This window comes from Tupaia chinensis, unplaced genomic scaffold (assembly GCF_000334495.1).
Source record: "Tupaia chinensis unplaced genomic scaffold, TupChi_1.0 Scaffold000042_1, whole genome shotgun sequence".
In the NCBI taxonomy this organism is placed as follows: domain Eukaryota; kingdom Metazoa; phylum Chordata; class Mammalia; order Scandentia; family Tupaiidae; genus Tupaia; species Tupaia belangeri.
This window is the reverse complement of record NW_006159497.1, coordinates 1,318,409-1,332,901: the sequence shown is the minus strand read 5'-3', so window position 1 is coordinate 1,332,901 and position 14,493 is coordinate 1,318,409. Positions and strand designations below refer to the sequence as shown.

General features: G+C 42.4%; 1 protein-coding gene across 1 annotated transcript in view; it reads left to right on the top strand.

Moving 5' to 3' along the window:
* RBFOX1 (RNA binding fox-1 homolog 1) overlaps positions 1-14,493 on the top strand; it is a 1,649,671-nt gene that overhangs the window by 1,402,810 nt on the left and 232,368 nt on the right. The gene's annotated exons all lie outside the window — the stretch shown is intronic.

The window sequence follows — 14,493 nt, the reverse complement described above, 5'->3', positions numbered from 1 at the left end:
AAAGAGTTTATCCCCAGTCCTAAGATAGGGAGGGGAGATACCATGCACAACCTCACCCAGGGAGGGTAAAACGGATTCAAGCCTAGATATTCTGTGCAGTGTGTGCCCTTTCTTCAGTCTCACCCTGCCTGGGACATGTAAAGGCATCCTTGAGTTGTCTATGGGCAAGGATCTGGGAGGCTTATTCTTTCTGGATGAAGGCAGGAAAGTCTAGCTGGGTCATGAAGAATGAGACAAGCTCTGTGTATCTGATCACACAGAGAGGGAAGGGTGTAGCTTGCCGCTTATTTTTCCACCTACAGTTCAGTCTTTGTAGGTATCTGTAGCTTGCATTCCCTTAGTGTTGCAGTGGTCAATGGCCTCAGTTTCATATTCTTGCCAACACACCAAGGTTAAACTGTCCTTTAATTACTAGAAGTCATGGGCATTCACCAAAGAAAGAGAGAGAGAAAAAAACATGTCAATGGGGCATGGTTATCCCATGATCCTTTTCTCCATTTCTCCATCTTATTGGGGTTTGGGGCATGTACACACACACACACACACACACACACAGCATGTATTTAAAATCTCTGGGGCTGTGGGATTTGAACCACAGTTAGTCATCTGGAATCTGGTTTCCTATGCACAGGGACATCCCAACACACCAGGCTTATAACGGAGCTCTTTGTGAACTGTAGTCCCTAGAGAAGTCCTCAGTGATTCACTTTCACAATAGAGATTTTAAGCTTAAATTTGGGATTTTATCTGGAATTCCCCCATTCCTGATTTGGATCAGCAGCACTTATCAAATTCACATGGAGGATGCAGACACTGGGCTTTGGAGCACATGTGGCTGGGGAGCGGTACCAGCCACTGCCGGATGCTGTTTCTCTAATGGCTGTGTCTGTGCGGCAAACACCTGCCTTGTCTTCAATAGTCTGTTTAAGCTGCTTGTTATCATGTTCGTGAGGAAAGGCTTACTGTCCGGAGTGTTTGATAATAATAATAATCAGGGGGAAAAATGAAAAGCTATTGGATGATGAAATGGGGATTTTAATGTCTCTGTATTGACTATTATGCATGGTATTCCTTCTGGAAAAAGAAACGTAATACACTATAAAGTTACATGTGATTCAATGTAATATAAACAAGATTATGATGATAATAAATAAATAAATAGGAAAAACAATTGTATGTCGTGGGAGAGCCACACCAACTCTCTAAGTTCCAGTCTTCTGAGAGTCAAGAGGAGAGACTCGTCTCAGTCCACCTTTCTGCCACATCATCAGGTGGTGGCTGGAGCAAAGACTTTGGAGCACAGCCCCTCTGAAATCCAGTCCTTCTTCCGTGTTTTCCGTCAACCTCAGTTTTCCTTTCTGTAACCTGGGGCAAGTAACAAGAACCTTGTACTGTGTGGAGGAGGAAGAGAGAGACTGCCTAGCACATAGTAGGTGCTCAGCTAATATGTATCCTATTTCCATGCATGAGAAAGTGATGCATTAGTCTTTTGGGAAGAAATATTAGCATGATAAAATTACTAGTTCTTTGTTTTAATTAACGGTAGCTTGTGTGTCTGTGTGTGCACGCGTGTATGCACGTTCTGTATGTGTGACTCCTGTGCAGTTTACTCCCTAAAAGCTGCAAGCCCTGTTCCCCTCACCATCCTTGTTTCCAGCACAGACTCGTTTTCAGTTGCGGATTCCCTGTTGCCTGAAGGCCTTGGTGCCGCATGAGCAGCTTCAGCAGTGCTGAGATCCGTGTGCGAAGCCAGAAGCACAGGCCACTTTCTGCAGCTGAGAAACCCTCTTCCCTCTGAGGGCAAGGGTGTGCCTACAAGGGACTGTGGGAAACCATTTGTGAGAAGTCATAATTAATGATCTGTTGGGTCTTGGCACTTGCCAAGGAAGCAGAAAGCTGCCAGGGACTGGGCCAGCCTCCTGGATAAAAGTTTTAGGGCTGCATCCTAGGAGGAAGGGTGGGAGGAGGCTCAGGGTACGCATCTTCTCTAAAGCTCTCAGAGCTGTCACCCAGCTGCATGCCACATGTGATGTCAGCATGTTGTGGACTCTTGAGTCCTGGGCTAGAGTTCTAGCCCCGCCTCATACTCCAATGACATGTGGGCATGTTACTTCACTCTCTGAGCATGGGGTTTGCTCATTTGTAGGATGAGGACACTGCTACATCCTCAGGACAACTGTTGGGATTATAAATTGGAACATTGTTGAGACTCAGAAGTTCTAGGGATTAAATACCAAAGAACTATGTTAGGGCATATTTAGTTTTGTGGATAATGTAAATCATATTATCTGTATCACCTGTGGACTAGTGAATATGTCCCTAGATGTTTCTGTAAGATTTATACACATATTTCTAATGGTAGAAGCTGTAAATTGCTTCTAGATTATTCAGATTTTTGTTTATAATACAAACTGTTCTTTGATGGAATATTGAGTACTTGTGCAAGTTAGCCTCTTAACGAAATATCAAGAATCTATCGTGTTGATGCCGGGTGCGTGTGCGTGCGTGCCCAAGATCCTGAGAGGAGAATGGAGGAGAAGGGATTGTGGCATGGCCATCCCCCCTGGGGGTGATTTCTCGCTTTCTGCCTCTCTCTGTCTGTCTCGGTCTGTCTGGTGAGCGCATGTGCCCTATAGCAAAAAACCTCTCAAAAAAAAAAAAAAGGAATCTATCGTGTTGGGTAGGCTCCATAGCCTAAGTGACTAAGAGAGCTGGATCCCACATGGCTGACCATGGTTTGAATCTCAGCCCCACTGGCTAGAAAATCATGCTGGCACATGTGCATGCATAGCCCAAATCCTGTCAAGGACAGGATGGAGAAATATAGGAGAAGGAATTTACGCCCCATTGAGAGGTGCTTTCTCCTCCTCTGCCTCTCTGTTCCTCTCTGGCAAGTGCACATGCCCTCTAGCAATTAAAAAAAAAGAAAGGAAGAAAAGAGAATCTACTGTGCTTTAATTTGATCTTGCTTGCTGGTAGACTGTTTTGAAAATTAACTTACCCCTCAGATGACTAGGGGCTGTTAAGTCCCTGAAAGGAAGCCTGCATATAACAAAACAACATCTTTTATTAAAAAGTTACTTTATATTCCTTGTATGAACCTTGTTTGATGCTTAGAGTATCCATGAACAACTGCCTAGCATCAGTGGGTGCAATGCGAACACACAGCAAAGGCTAGTGATGTTCGTAACAGCTACGCACTCTTCTGCTTAGTAGTGATAACGACGATATTTGTAGCATCCACTCCATCATGTTGCAGGGAGGATTACATGGTCATATGTGTGCAGAACATTCTACACCATGCCTGGCATACATTGTAAAAGCTTATTGTTAATTCCATTTTTACAGTGACTCTGCAAGATGCATTAGATAGAGGTTACAGCCCCGCCTTACAGCTGAGTCAGGGAAGCTCAGACATGTGTTCAGTCCATCAGTTAATAGTGATCACTGAGGGACCAGCAGTTAGCATAATGGCCGTGTCACTGGACTCCCATGTAGTTGACCGCGGTTCAAGTCCCGGACCCGGTGACTTAAACTCACGCTGGGCACGTGTGCGTGTGTGCCCAAGATCCCGAGAGAAGAATGGAGAAGGGATTTCGGTGTGGCCATTCCCCCTGGGGGCTGATTTCTCACTTTCTGTCTCTGTCTCACTCTGCCTGTCTGGCAAGTGCACGCGCCCTATAGCAAAAACCTCTCAAAAAAATAAAATAAAATAGTGATCACTGACATTAAGGCCAGCAGAAGCCTCATTCCTGATGCTCTCCTTGTGCCTTATTAACTTGTCCTGTAATTTTCCTGCAGTTTCTTTTTTTTCCCCTCCAATGAGTGTCAGTTATTAGCATTGCTTGGGTCTTCCCTGTGACTGTGTGAGGTTCATTTGGGGAAGTGGTCATTGCAGACAATACCTAAGCCAGAGACGGATTCTGCATCTTCTTTCCTAGAGAACCTAGGTGGGAGAAGATGCTGTGACAGGCACCTCTTGCCTGGGGTAAGAACCCACATGATGACGGCATGCTCCTTGCTGGGTGTATTTGCTTATGTTCTTGGATGTGCTGGTGAAGCCCCTGCCTACCCACCTCTATGCAAATGAGTCCTCCCACCAGCTTGGGATGTTCTGTCCCCAGATTCTGAACACCATGTACAGGAGACTGGTTGTTGCAGAAACAAAAACAAGAGGGGCACAGCTTCTGTCTGTAGTTATCTCCTCGTTATCTCCAGTTATCCTGGTTGAAAAGAGGCATTCACCAGGATATAAGACCTGACAATGCGCTCACCACTGTAAGCTGGTTTTCCCAGGTCATGAACCTGGTTCCCCTCAGCCTAGGACAAAGTGGGAGGAGAGGGAAGCCACCCCCATATTAAAGGTGTTGTCCTTTTAGTCATTTTCCCTGAGGCTGAGAAACTGATTTCTTCTAGCTGTCACAGGGACACATTGCGATTCTGGAGCAGTGTGTATATTAAACATCTGTTGTGTGTCTATGAGCATCTATGGTGTGTCAGAATCTGGGGACAGACTTATCAAAGGGTCTGGGGTCTCTGCTGGCAACTGAGACTTGAAGTAGAACAGGGCGATTAGGTTACTAACCAAGAGCATTGCAGTAGAATCTGGCAGATCTGACATTAAACATTCCTGGGCAGGCAAACTAAGGCAAGTTACTGATCTTCTGTGAGCTTCATTTTCTCATCTGCAAAAGGAGAACACCAATGGGTATATTGTTAAAATAAAAATATATTACGTATGCAATTAGCATAGTGCTTTTACCTAATAAGTACTCAATACATTCTCAATATTGTGTTCTATATCATGAACTTCCAGATCCTGCCTCTGATAACAACTTTACACACACACACAGACACACATAGACACACACAGACACACACATATACACACACACACACACCTTATATACACCTTCTGAGGGTACAGGTTTAAATTGGGAGTGTAGGAAGGACAGTAGTTTTTTTCTGGTTTTTTGGTGTTTTTTGTTTTTTTTTTTTTTTTTTTTTTTTTTTTTTTTTTGTCATAGGGAACCTATGCTCACTGGAGAGAGATGGAGAGAAAGAGTGAGAGGGAAAGTGAAGATCACTCCCCACCAGAGGAAATGACCATGCTCCATTCTCCTCCTAGAATTTTGTGCATACATATACATGCACCCAGTGTGATTTTCAAGCCATCAGGTCCAGGATAAAAACTGTGGTCAGCCATTTGGTGTCCAGTGCCTTAATTGCCATACCACCTATTGGCTCTGATGGTAGTCTTATTAGAATGATAGAGTATTGGCTTATTGTCTTATAGGTTGGAACATACTGATATTTTTTAAATGATTTTTCCAGAGTTTGGCATAAATCCAACCACCCAGGTAAAAACAGGTGACTAGAGCCATGTACTTGCCTATATGTCCAAAATTAAGAACCAGGCAGAGAAATTGTTAAAATATGAGGCATCTCCTTGATTTTATGGCTGTTTTTTTTGTTGTTTTTTTTTTTTTTTTTTTTTTTTTTTTTTTTGTCATAGGGAACCTATGCTCACTGGAGAGAGATGGAGAGAAAGAGTGAGAGGGAAAGTGAAGATCACTCCCCACCAGAGGAAATGACCATGCTCCATTCTCCTCCTAGAATTTTGTGCATACATATACATGCACCCAGTGTGATTTTCAAGCCATCAGGTCCAGGATAAAAACTGTGGTCAGCCATTTGGTGTCCAGTGCCTTAATTGCCATACCACCTATTGGCTCTGATGGTAGTCTTATTAGAATGATAGAGTATTGGCTTATTGTCTTATAGGTTGGAACATACTGATATTTTTTAAATGATTTTTCCAGAGTTTGGCATAAATCCAACCACCCAGGTAAAAACAGGTGACTAGAGCCATGTACTTGCCTATATGTCCAAAATTAAGAACCAGGCAGAGAAATTGTTAAAATATGAGGCATCTCCTTGATTTTATGGCTGAGTAGTATCCCACAGTGTATATATGCCACATTTTTTCCAACTCACAAAGTTCATGGAAAAAAAATGTGTATTATGAAAAAGAAAACTATGCTGGGATTTCAAATTTGTTTCACCAAAATAAACTTATATTTTAATTGCATTTTACATGAACTTTTTGAAGTCCTCTCATGCTTTTCATCCTGAGAAACTCTCCTTCAACTCGTTTGTAGTGGAGGCTGCATGTCAGGTTCTTTTCAAATTAAGTTACTGTTTACATATAATACAATTTGCCCTCTTTTGATTTGGATAATTTTATATAATTTTAAAAATGCAACTAAACTTTCTTCATCCTAAAAAGTTTTCTTATGCCCATTTTCAGTCTATTCTCTCCCACCCCCAAGCTCTTGGCAACTGCTGACCTGCTTTCTGTCTCCATTGTATTGAATTTCCTGTAAATGGAATCATACTGCACAGTCATACTGCACTGTGTTCCTTTTATGTAGAGCCCTGGTTCAGAGCTCCATGTGTGATATGTGGATTAACATTGCATTCCTTTTGTTGCAGAGTAATGTTCCATGGTGGGAATACACTATGATCTGCTTATCTGTTCATCAGTTGATGTACATTTGTTTCTAGTTTTGGGCTATCATGAATGCTACAAAATTTTAGTACATGTCTTTATGTACTGTGGACTTGTTTTCATTATTTTGGGGTAATGTTTGTAGTGAAATTGTGGGTGACATGGTAAGTCTGGTTTTAACATTATAAGATAGTCTTACGCTGATTTCCAAAGTGGGTATACCATCTTACATTCTTTCCAGAAGGGTGGCATTGAGCACTGATTCTTTTTGATATTATTATCATTTTTAACTGTTTCCTACTAAACTGTCTAGTACTGAGACCTTCTGGCCTCTGCTTTTTCTGGTTTAATGGCTACCTTTGCAATCTCAAATGAGTAAGGATGTTTTTAGTATTAGAAGAGTAAAGAAGACATTGCTCCCAACCCATACTGCTCAAGACCATTGAGAAATGAGCTAGTGTCTGGATTTTCACAACTAAGTTGCATTTTTATTATGTCTTGCATATAAAAATTTGTATGCAGGAGTATGTCCCCTGGCATTAATTCATCATGTTTTTAAATAACAGGAGTCACCCAAGACATATAAGGAAAAGTCCGATTCACTCTTATAGGAAAGTGTTCCTACCTGACTCTCTTGGACAGGTTGGCTAATGAACAAAAGGCAAGTCTGTTCACTGAGGTACATATGAGTTTGTTTCACAGCTGTAATGACGAGTTTTATGAATGCACTCACATGCATACACAAATGCACACTCACATGTGTTGTTTTCCTTGGCTGCTTTTCAAGGCAGACCACGCAGTGATCCTTTAATGTGTTGCCTTGCTACGCATTGTTGCTTGTACATTTCTGGAAGACATTTCACCACCTTCTGCACTTTGCCTTGTACTTTCATTTTCTCCTTGCTGAATTACAAATGGATTAACATGCTTAATAGGTTTTCCTTGACTCCAGTTGAATGCTTCAACCTCCCACATGTGCTTTTTTTAGTTTTAAAAGTTGACAGGGAATGAGGTGAATGAACTGAAGACATGGCTTCTGTCTTGGGGTGAAGCACCTCCCATCCCCCAAACAAATGTGAGATCTCCAACCACCAAGCAAAGGTCACACCTCAGAATGATAAGGAGAGGTTTTAAAGAGAAAGAAGCCTGCTCTATATAAGTATATGTCTAACTGATAGCCACTTTTTAGTATAAGTTCAAAAAGTCTATTAAAACTTCAAAATTAATATTAAAATAGTTTATTAAAATAATGAGAAATGTATGCATAGAGGGTTTTTTTTTTTTGAGATTTTTGCTATAGGGTGCATGTGCTTGCCAAAAAGACAGAGAGAGACAAAGAGACTGAAAACAAGGAATCACCCCCCAGGGAAGATGGCCATGCCGCAATCCCTTCTCCTCCATTCTTCTCTTGGGATCTTGAGCACGCATGCACATGTGCCTATCATGAGTTCAAATCACCGGGTCTGGAACTTGAATTGCGGTCAACTACATGGGAGTCCAGCTACATAGCCATTATGCCAACTGCTGGTCCCAGATTTAAAATTTTTTGTAACAAAATAAACTCACACTTAACTGCATTTTTCACAAGTTTTTTTTTCTGATTATTAATTTAATTTTATTTATCATTAATTAATTAATATTATTTATTTATTCAACTGCTGTATATCATTACAGCTTATAAAATGAATTTCCCCAGCATGAATATACTGTATATTAGTCCAGATAAAGTATTATCATACATGTTATCATGAAATTTATCTGTCACAAGCTTTTTGAAGTCCCCTCATGCATTTCCTGGATTTGCCTATGCCTAAATACCAATTTCTTGGCTATATTCTGTGACTCCTCAGTTTGGTTCTCAACTAAAACAAATTCAACAGCAAATTTCAGCCTGTGGGCCAGATTTGGCAACAACCTATTTATGTAAATAAAGTTTTATTGGCACACAACTTTTTACCTTATTTACATGCGTTTCATGGTTGCTTTCTCACTGTATCTGTGGAGTCAAGTTTTGGCAACCAACAATTGTATGCTCCCTAAAGTTTAAAGTGTTCACTATATGACTCTACAGAAAAAAAAAAAAAAAAGCTACTCCCTGTTCTATGATAGCACTGAAGTGTTTGCTATTAGATTGTACTATCTGTAGGTCCCTGTGTGTGTACATCTCACTCTCTCTCTTTTTTTTGATGGAGGCAGTTAGATCTGTCCAGGTAATCTTACCTTCAACTACTCATTTAACACCTCTGAGCTCCATGTCTGTACCATGAAATGGGTATAATAATGATGCATACTGATGGCTATCATAACACATTCCCTGACAAGTTGTTTGAGGATTTGGGAGGATACTGTGTGTGCATCTGCCACACACAGAGTCCAGTCCCCATGAGACGAGCTCACTGGGCAGCTCCAGAATTTGTATGAACCCCCCCCCATTCCAATTGGCTTCCCCTGCTATAATGAAACACAGACTAGGAGACTAGTCTAGGCTGAGGTCTAGGGCCCTGGATATGGGTTCTGGCCTGTTGCTAAGAGGAAAGCCATGCAAGAGTGAGGGTTCCAACCTCACAGCCCTTGCTACCTTTCGGTTGCTCCGTCCCCTCTTCCTTCTGCCTCCGTGCTGCTCCGTAGTCTTTCAGTTGCTCTCCTCTCTTCATGCGTTTGAAGTCTGAGTTCCCTGTGCCTGAAATGATTTTTCCCAATATAACCACATGATTTAGTTCTTTACTTTATCTCAGACTGCAGTCCCTGTCACGCTCTTGCTCAGTGCCCTTGTCCTCATTACATCTGTAAGTCATGGTATTTTGTATTAGTTTATTTATTTATTGTTCATGATAGAGTGTGTGCATGTGCACAGGAGAGTGAGAGAGAGAGGAGCATCCTCCATAGGGTCTTGTCAGCTACGATCCATTTCCTCTAGTTTTCTGGCCTGGCAGGTCTTGGCATTATGTACATACCAGGCAAGTTTCAGGCTGAACAGCCTAGGGATTCGAGCCACGGTTGCCATGCAGAATCTACCTTCTCTTGAGCAGTGTATTACTGTTGAGCCATGGATTTAGCCCCATGGTCATTATATTTTATATCTATGTGTGCATTTGTGAGTTTCCTCTTTCCAGTACTAAAAGGTGCTCCCCATGCAGTTGGGACTTTATATTGTTGTATGTTATATTTTGCACCAAAATAAACTTGTACTTCAGTTTTTCTTTAAACTTTCTGAAGTCCCCATCAATACGTGTGTGTGTGTGTGTGTACATATATATACATACATATCAGCATCCTCAAAAAGTTCTTGGAAAATGTGTTTTAGGAAAGAAGTTTCATGGGTTTCAGAAATTTTTACAGCAGGATGAATGTGTACTTTAGTTCTCTTTGTCCATTCATACATGTGAAAACACACACCCAGGCCAAACACCACATACATAAACACTCATGCACACATGTGCTCTCCAATTTCTTCATATAAATACATTCTCCTAAGCAATCTGGACATAGCTTTTAACAGAGCCTCCTCACTCAGCCCTCCTAGAACCTAACCGCCTCTCCTGTGAGATCCTGGGTAGCTTTATTGGAGAAGTCCTCAGTAGAGAAAAGCTGCAGTTTTAATGAAGGATATTTAACAGTCAATCTCAATTCCAAGGAAAAGCAAATCTTTATTACGAGCATCCAATAATTTCTATTCAGGGATTCCCACCCTTGGAATGGATTTTCTTTTCAGGGCCTCTTTTCTAATTAACTCTGGAGCCTAGATTACAAGAAACTGGCCTTATGAATGGAGGGGCACCTCAGCAGAAGTGAGCACTGGAGGTGATGTTTAATTAAAGAGAAGCTGTTAGCGGGAAGAGGCCTGAGCAGGCTGTGGTGCTAATCCTCTCGCCTGCTCCTGCATCCCTGCATGATTGTGATTGATGAGCTGGTCCCCTTACATCTTCATCTGCAGCCGCACTGAGACCCGCAGGCAGAAGGAGCCCCAGCTCTCAGCACACGCGTTGTGCCTGATGCGGTTCTAGGCTTGTAGGAGGGACAGCTGTGCAGTGGCTTTCCTTTCTCTGCCATTTTCTCTCCTTCCTTTCCCTCTTTTATTAGGAATGTGGGTGGGTGGGTAGAAAGCTAGCTAGCTAGATATGTGATATAAATATACTACTATACACAGATATATGAATCTCTCCATAACTGTCTATCATTTTAGTATCTACCTTCCTACCTAGATAACTGCATCTCTGCATACATATGTATCTATCCGTGCATCTGTCTGTCTGTATAAAATCTTGCCGCAAAGCTCAGTGTCTCTGTCTCTCTAAGTCATGTCTGTCTTAGTTTTCTCGCTCTGTCCAGATCTCTCTTCCACCTGCCCTTCTCTGGCTCTCTTTCAGTGTTGGTCCTTTCATCTTTCATAGGGCCCCCTGTTGAGGCACTACTAAGAAACCTCTAACTAGAATCCTTTCTTTTCAGTAGTATTAATACTTGAGTCATTTAGGAGCTACCTTTGGTGAAGCATGTACTGAATGTCTGGAAATGCCCAAGGTCCCTTCTGACTATTATGTAATAATTGTCCTTGTAATAGCTAGTATCTATTGATCTCTTAACCTGTGCCAGGTATAATGCTAAACACAATATGCATTGAGTCTCAGTTCATCTTCACAATAGTCCTTTAGCGTAGCTAGTCTCACTGTTCCCATTTTGGAGATGAAAAAACAGAGGCTGAGAGAGAATTCTGTGTGTTATCTTGGACCCACGTGAGATTTTATTTCTACTTTTTAATGATCGGTGTACAGAGATTTTACAAAATAAATGAGTTTTTCAAGGTCAGAAAACTTCAAAAAATGAAATTTTTATGATCTTACCCTACCTGTGTCTCTCCAAAATGTTTCTTGAATGGATGAGAAGGTAAGTTAGCACCTCCCAGGGTTTTTCCTCTCCTTTTAAAGGTGTGTCCCAGTTGTGTTTAATGGCCCTCTTTGCCTTGTGGCCAAGGGGCTGGCTTTCGACTACAGAAGGCTGCGGAGCCTCTATCAGTCTCTTGAGCCAAAATAAATTGGTAGAAATGTCTGATTTGACTTTTTCTCCTTCTTCAAGGCAGATGCTTTTCTCATTACTGAGAAAAGAATGACACTTTGTCTTTCCAAGAGCTCCAGCATTCATATTAATAGCTGCACCGTTTCTGATCTTGGGGCTGCCAGCCCTGCCCGGCTCAGGGAGGCTCAGTACTCTGCCGGGCTCTGTCCCTGGTGAGATGAAGTTTGCAGAGTTCCCGCTGGGACTCGTGGCCACTCTCCAAAGCAAATGGGTCTGTGATCTTGGTGTTACTGTGTGCAGTTCAATTCTTCCAGCCTGGCTGGCTGGCTGCTTAATCGGAGGGGTTGAGTCTGACATGGAAGGAGTGGATGATACCTATACTCTCCATTTTTATCTATCAACAGGGAAGAATTAAAATGAATGAAACGATAACATTTTTCAACTCTGAAATGAACTCAGGTTAGCAAATTCTACTTTGGAGAAGAAATCGTTAATGAGAAACCAATTTGAAATGATGGTCTGTATGAGTTGATAAGCCCAAAGCTGACCCTGGCTGAAGGCAGTGTTTGGCAGCCTATGATGAACCTCAGATTGTTCATGATCTTCTATCCTGGTGAACCAAGCTTTCCTGTGTCTCAGAGAAGGAGGTCCTGTAACTGTAATCAAATCCCACCTTCCTGCAGAAGCAACTCCTTTTATTCCAAGATTGTTTTGTTCTGGCACCAGATAGATCATCTTTACCATCCTAAGAACCAAGAAAATGTACACCATTTCAGTATCTTATTTGCTGGGAGCATCTGAGTGACATTGTTTTGGTCATCACAACCTTAAGTTGTATAAATTCTGTGATTGGTCAGGAGAGCCATCAGAGGAGATTCTGAGTGTTCTGAGGAATCAAAGCAAGGGTCCATTCTCATAGGATCCCCTATCTCCAATGTGGCTCTGAAGTAAAGTCATTAGCCCTCTCCTCAGGCTGACACAGCTGCCAAATCACAAGATTGGTTCTGAACTCATTTTCTAAACCTCTCACCAACCATCTTTGTCTGGTATGCCACACCTCTTCCCCAGTCTTCTGTTAACACTCCCTATCTGACCTTTGGTTGCCTCTAAGACCTTAATTTCTGCTTTGATATGACTTGCTACATAGTCCTTAGCCTTAATTTGATTTGATATCATAGTAAGTGAGTCTCCTTGGGGTTAGCCCAAAGATCCAGTCTGCTTCAGGGTGCTGCCTTGACTGTAAGTAGCTGCAGCTTTGGAGGGCTGGTCCAGACTGACTAGTGGTGTGGTCTCTGACTCTCAGGATTCTTTTGAGAGATCACATGATCTTCCTCTTGATCTTTGTTGTTGTCATTGCCAGAGGCCTGGGGCAGAGGGAGCGAGGGAGGCTGGGAATAAACACCCCCAATAGCGAGTGGTCATGCCACAGTCCCTCCCCTCTATTTCTCTTTCCTGTTGGGATTTTGAGCACTCACACACACACATGCCCAGTGTATTTTTCAAATAGCCAGGCTGGAATTCAAACCATGGTTGACCATGTGGGATCGGATTCCTTTTAACATCTAGGTATGGCCTTCCCTCCTGATCGTTGAGTTGGAGTTTCTCTTCCCCTGCTCCTCTCTCCCTCAGTTCAAGGCTGTGTTTAATATCAATGTAACTTTGGCGATCTTCTTATTCTTAACAGGTTATGTAGCTTTGGGTCTGTGGTCCATTAGGTCTTCTTGTTTCATTCCCCGATCCCAAAATGACATATTCTAATAGGTCTTATAGCCACAGTGTTTCTGTTCATTCACTTTTTAATTTTAATTTACAACTTTTCCTTTATTCATGAGAAAGTGCATGTGTACACACATGAAAGAGAGAACCCTCCAGTGGAGCCTGGTCACCCTGCCATCCTATTTCCTCCAGCTCTCTCCCTCAGGATCTGGGCATGTGTGCACTCAGCATGCTGTTGCAGAACTGGGATTCAGACCCCAGCAGGCCATGTGTCCAGCTTCCTCTGGACAGAACCTAACCACTGCACTATGGGACCATCCCTCCATTCAGTTTTTAAAATAATAAGTGGAATATCATTTTCTTCTTATTTAATACAAATTTCAGGGGAAGAAATTAATTTCTGTAATGCCTTAACTGTTCTAGCTAATCTCTCACATCAGCTTAATTTTCATCCTACTACTCTTGGTGTGTCCTTTCTTCACCATCCTGAACATTGAGGGAAACTGTCTATGTTACTAATGCCTATCTAAGGAAACAACCCAGTCTCCTTCTTTCATGTTTACCAGCATCTGAACTCTGTGTGTCATGGAGCCAGCTCAGTTTTCAGCATCAAATTTACTACCCCAAAAGGTGAAAACAGGCTCTGCCGTAAATGGGCTACTTAGCGTGATTCTGGCTGCATTCCGCACTTGGCATTCATGACAGATCGAAGCAGGCATAAAACTCAGTTCTTTAAGATTCATTCACCAATCAGAGTATTGTAAAAATTCAAGCAGGAAGAATGCAGATCAAGAGAGAGGAGAGGACTAGCTCCATGGCAGTGGTGTGTGGAGTGAGCTGGATCCCCCACAGCTGGCCTCAGTTCAAACCCCAGCCTCAGGAGCTTGAAAAGCACACTGGGTATGTTTGTGCCTGCGCCCAGGATCCTGATGGGAAGATGAAATGGAAGAAAGGGCACTGCAGCATGACCAGGTCCCAGTGGGGGCATCTCTCTATCTCTGGCACACACATAGACATGTACATACATACACATGCTCGCATGAGAGTAAGGAAGTCTTTGTGTTTGTGTCGGTCCTGAGAAAACCCTGGGATCAACTTTCCTGCCTCAGTGAATGTAATGCTGTGATTGTACTTAAATGACTAGGTGACAGGGCTCAGGCATGTCTCTGTAATCTTCCTTTAATCTCGTTTCCTAGGACTGTCGATGCTCTCGGTGACATAATGGGAGCTGACTGCCACCTACCATAAGGTGCCCT